The sequence below is a fragment of the Chrysochloris asiatica genome, unplaced genomic scaffold (genome assembly GCF_000296735.1).
Source record: "Chrysochloris asiatica unplaced genomic scaffold, ChrAsi1.0 scaffold00021, whole genome shotgun sequence".
Taxonomy (NCBI): Eukaryota; Metazoa; Chordata; class Mammalia; order Afrosoricida; family Chrysochloridae; genus Chrysochloris; species Chrysochloris asiatica.
In genome coordinates this window covers 19911590-19916930 of record NW_006408539.1, presented here as the reverse complement: position 1 = coordinate 19916930, position 5341 = coordinate 19911590, and positions in this window count along the sequence as shown.

Genomic DNA, 5341 nt, shown 5'->3' with positions numbered 1-5341 from the left:
GTCTCATACTTGGGACATATTGTCAGGAGGGACCAGTCACTGGAGAAGGATATCATGTTTGGTAAGGAGGTGGGTCAGAGAAAAAGAGGAAGACACCCAGAAAGATGGATTGTCCAAGTGGCAGCATCAATGGGCTCAAACGTGGCAACAATTGTGAGGTTGGCTCAGGATCAGGCAGAGATTTGTTCTGTTGTGCATAAGGTCACTATGTGTCTATATGGACTCAATGGCACCTAACAACAACAACAGACAATCTCTGTCAGAACTGGTACAACCTGAGTACAATAGTAAAATGCACACACACATTTAGGTAAAATGCACATGTACATTTAGACATAGATTAATATTTAACATCTAGCTTATCTTTCATAAGGAATTCTGGTAGTATTTAAAACTTTTTAAAACTTTCTAAACCCCAGAGGTTTACATATTCTGAATAAGCAAAATAATATATTGACTTATTCAGTATCTACATAGAAGGAAAATAAAACTGATTCTCAATATTAAACATCCAACATAACTTCTTAAAAATTGTCTTTTATCTCCTGGTTCAGATGATAATTGCTGTTTTTAATTTAAATTCTTTTCTTAAGAAAAGTCTATAGACTCATAAAGAAAAAAAAAAAAAAATTTCCCCTGAAGACAATATTCTAAGTTCACATACTCTCAAAAGGTTGGAAATTATTAAATATTTATCTTTATTCCCATACTACAATCTAGTTATCTAATGAATCAATATTTATTCCATACCATGAGAAATAAATGAGTGAAATACCCAGAAGGTGAAAATAATGTATTATTAAAAAGTTACCATCTTCTCTTGCCTTGATGGAGCAGTAAGCAGGGAAGAACAGAAAGAAACAGACACTTTGCAACCTTTTATTTGTTCTTTGAAGAAAGGAAGATTTGATTTTTTATACAATTAAAGTATTTTTACAATGTCCTTGAATGTAAAATGCAATGTAACAGCATATATAGTAACTTTTATTTGTTCTGGGTATTGACTGCAAAGCAAGGAAAAATTCTTTGAGAAGTTAAAAGAAATCTTGGAAGAGAACCTTTTTAAAGTAAAAAGAACTAATCGCTAGTATTTCCAACCTAATGCCTCAGAAACCCTATACAGGGTCGCTATGGGTCGGATGCCCTGAAGTCAATTCTGACTCATAGCGACCCTGTGCACAACAGAACAAGACGTTGCTCAGTGGTCCTGCACCAAGCTCACAATTAGATGATTGTCATTTGAGTCGGTCCTGACTCATAACGACCCTGCATAGGGCTTCCGAAGAGGGGCTGGTGCTCAGAAACCTTGCAGGTCACTATGGGTTGGAATTGACTCTACAGCAATTATCAACAACAATTAGATCATTACTCTCCCCAAATTATTAATTTAAATACGACAGATAGTTCACTTCTTTCAAACCATTTTAGATATTGGAAAAGCTGAGTTTGTAAAAAATCCTAAGAAATGGTTTCTCCTATCAGTCTGGTTATGAGAGTTTTTGTAGATATAAGGAAGAATTTGCATTCAATATCTCCTGTCTTCTCAGATTTTCCTAGAATCTTTCAACATAGATGTCTTATAAATTGCCTGTCATACAAAACTAAGACATATTGAGAGTGTACCATCATCCATGAAATGTTCAATGACATTTTAGTTTATTTTGGTTTTATGGCCATTCTAAAATGATTATGCACACCGATACTGTAAACAAAGGTTAAAAGATAATTTAAACTTCTTCAGGAGAAAAATAGAAAATAAAACTTCATTTCATTTCATTTTTCCATTAATGTTTTCCCTCTGAGTTCATGGTATTAATTATACATTAAATTATAATTATAACTTACCTTTTCCTAATCATTAAATGCATTGTTATTATGTGCTGTCGAGTCAGCTGTGACCCATAGTGATCCTGCGTATGGTTTCCAAATTGCAAGAGGTGAACTTGAACCACTGACCTTGCAGTTCAAATCAACTTTGCGGTCCAGTACACTAACCCACAGCACCATACCAGAAAAGCAGACAAATAAGGGGATATCATCTATATAATTATATTATGTCTAAATGTACTTTTTCATTCTTATGCTTTGTTTAAATTGATATTGTTGTTGTTGTTGTTAAGTGCCATCTAGTCGGTTCTGACTCATAGGGACCCTGTATAGGGTTTCCAAGGAGCAGCTGATGAGTTTGAATTGCTGACCTTGTGGTTCAAACTGACCTCGTAATCCAGTGCTTTATCCCACAGCACCACACCAGGACTCCATTGCTATTGTTAGGTGTCATCAAGTGGGTTCTGATTCATAGCGACCCCTGTGCACAACAGAATGAAACAGCCACTAGTCCTGCGTTATCCTCACAATTGTTCACTTACACCACTGCTGCCATTGTGCCAATCCATCTCTTTGGAGCTCTTTCTCTTTTTTTGCTGAGCCTCCACTTTATCAAGTATGATGTCCTTCTCCAGGAACTGGTCCCTCCTGATAACATGTCCGAAGTATGAGAGGTAAAATCTTACCATCTTGTCTTCTAAGGAGCAATCCAGCCTCAGAAAGTTGTTGTTGTTAATTTGTGCCCTCCCCTTTATACTCAAAGCAACCACAAGTCCACCAGAATGAAACACTGCCCAGTCCTTTTTCATTCTTACGTTGGAGTCCATTGTTGCAGGCATCTCATTGAGGATCTTGTTCATTTTTGTTGATCCTCTGGCATGGTTTCTCCTGAGAACATGTCCAAAGTGTGAGAGATGAAGTCTCACCATTCTAGCTTATATGGAGCACACTGGTTATTCTTCTTCTAAAACAGCTTTGTTCTTTTGGCAGTCCATGGTACTTTCAGAATTCTTCTCCAACACTTTATCTCAAATTCAGTAATTCTTCTACTGTCTTCCTTGTTCACTGTCCATCTTTCACAGGCATATGAGGCTACTGATAATGCCCTGACTTGGATCAGGTGCACGTTAGCCCTCAAACTGACATCTTGGCTCTTTAACATTTTAAAGAAGTCTTCTGCAATAGATTTGCCTAATGTAATAATACATTGTTTGGTTTCTTAGCTGCTGCTTCCATTAGCATTGATTGTAGGTACAAGGAAAATGAAATCTCTGACAATTTCAATCTTTTCTCTATTTATCATGATGGCATTTATTTTCATTATGAATATTTTCATTTTCTTTACATTGAGGTGCAATTCATACTGAAAGTTTACTGCTTGACCTTCGTCAGTAAGTATTTGAAGTACTCTTTGGTTCTTGCCTCAAAGGCTGTTTCATCTACATATTCTAGGTTGTTGATGAGTCTTCCGCCAATCCTGATGCCATATTTTCTTCATATAAACCAGCTTCTTGGGTTATTTGCTCAGCGTACATACTGAATAAGTATGGCAAAAGGATACAACTGTAGTGCCACCTTTCCTTATTTTAAACCATTCACTATTCCCTTCTTCTTTTCAATTGATGGTCTTGTGTTCAATGTACAGGTTCCTCATGAACACAATCGAGTGTTCTGGAATTATCATTCTTCACAATGCTATGTGTAGCCTATTATGACACACACAGATGGATGCCTTTTCATAGTCTATAAAGAACAGGTTAACATCTTTCTGGTATTCTCTGCTTTCAGCCAAGATTCATCTGATATCAACAAATATATTTCTCATTTCATGCCCTGTCTAAATCCAACTTGAATTTTTGGCAGCTCCCAGTTTATGTACTTCTGCAATCATTTTTAAATTATGTTCAGCAAAATTTTATTTGCATGTGAAATTAATAATATTGTTTGATGGTGTTCACATTTCATTGAGTCACCTTTCTTTGGAATGGGCACAAATATGGAATTCTTCCAATAGGTTGACCAGAGAGCTATCTTCCAAATTTCTTTGACACAGACAAATGAGTGCCTTCAGTGTTGCACCAGTTTGTGGAAACATTTAGATTTGTACTGCATCCATTCCTGGAGCCTTGTCTTTCATCAGTGTCTCAGTGGAGCTGGGCCTTCTGTCAGTACTATCAATTCTTGGAGAGATGCTTCATCTTAAAATGGTTCAACACTGACCAGTTCCTCTTGGTACACTGACTTGGTGTGCTCCATTCATCTTATTTTGATGCTTACTGCATCCTTCAATATTTTGCCCATAGAATACTTCAGTATTTCATTTGAGGCTTGAATTTTTTCTTCAGTTCTTTCAGCCTGAAAAATGCTGAACACATTCTTCTTTCTGGTTTTCTGAGAACAGGTCTTCTCACATTTCATTTAAAAACAAGCAAACTTCTTATTGTAAATTAAGTAAATGCACATTTCATTATAAGACTTTTGTCTTCTCGACCTGTGACCTTGGAAATTTTCTATTCAGCTCTTTTATTTCATCATTTCTTCCTATTCTGTCCTTGCTTGGAATTTCCACTGAAACCTATCCACCATGAGTGACCCTGCTGGTATTTAAAAAATGGGTGAAAAGTTTCCGACATAACAGCAACACACAATGCACCATAGTACAGCTAACTGACTGATGAGTAGTGGATAGTAATATAAGTTACATGTTGTTATTGTTGTTGTTAACTGCTGTTAAGTCGGTTCTGACCCATAGCAACCCTGTATAGGGTTTCTGAGGAGCGACTGGTGAGTTTGAATTGCCAACCTTGTGGTTCAAACTGACTTTGCAGTCCAGTGTATTAACCCACAGTGCCACACCAGGACTCTGATGATATTAGGCTTCCAATTGTGATTGATAATGTTTAGAAAATAATGTTTAGAAAAGATGAACTTAGACTAGCTTATGATCCCACTCCATCACTTAATGCTTCTGGAACATTGGTCCCTTCACCAAACTTCTTAGATATAAATATCATAAATTTCAGCTAGAGAGCACTTGGATAGTGATTGTGTGCTGTTGAGTCAGTTCTTGCTCACAAAGACCTTTATGGGAGCAGAAAGACTCATCTTGATCCCAGAGAGCAGTTGATGGATTCAAACTACTGACCTTGAGGTTAGCTGCTAACCGTGTCACCCGCTATGCCACTAGAGCTCTCTACATAGTGCTGTGATAGTTGTTGCTGTTATCAAGTGTCCTTGAGTCAATTCAACTCATAGCAATGCTGTATTAGGGTTCTGAGGCTGTAAATATTTATGGGAGCATCACGCTTCGTCTTTCTCCTGTAGAGCAGCTTGTAGACTCGAACTGCTTTCTCTGTGGTTAGCAGTCCAGTGACTTTCCTACAGAGTCGCAGTGCTCCATTGTAATATAATTAAGCATAATTAAAGTAGCAACGTGGTCACCAGTCAGAGCGCATGTCTGCTCATGTATTCCTATTGTGTATGGTAAGTTTTGATTGTTTATTCATATTTGATT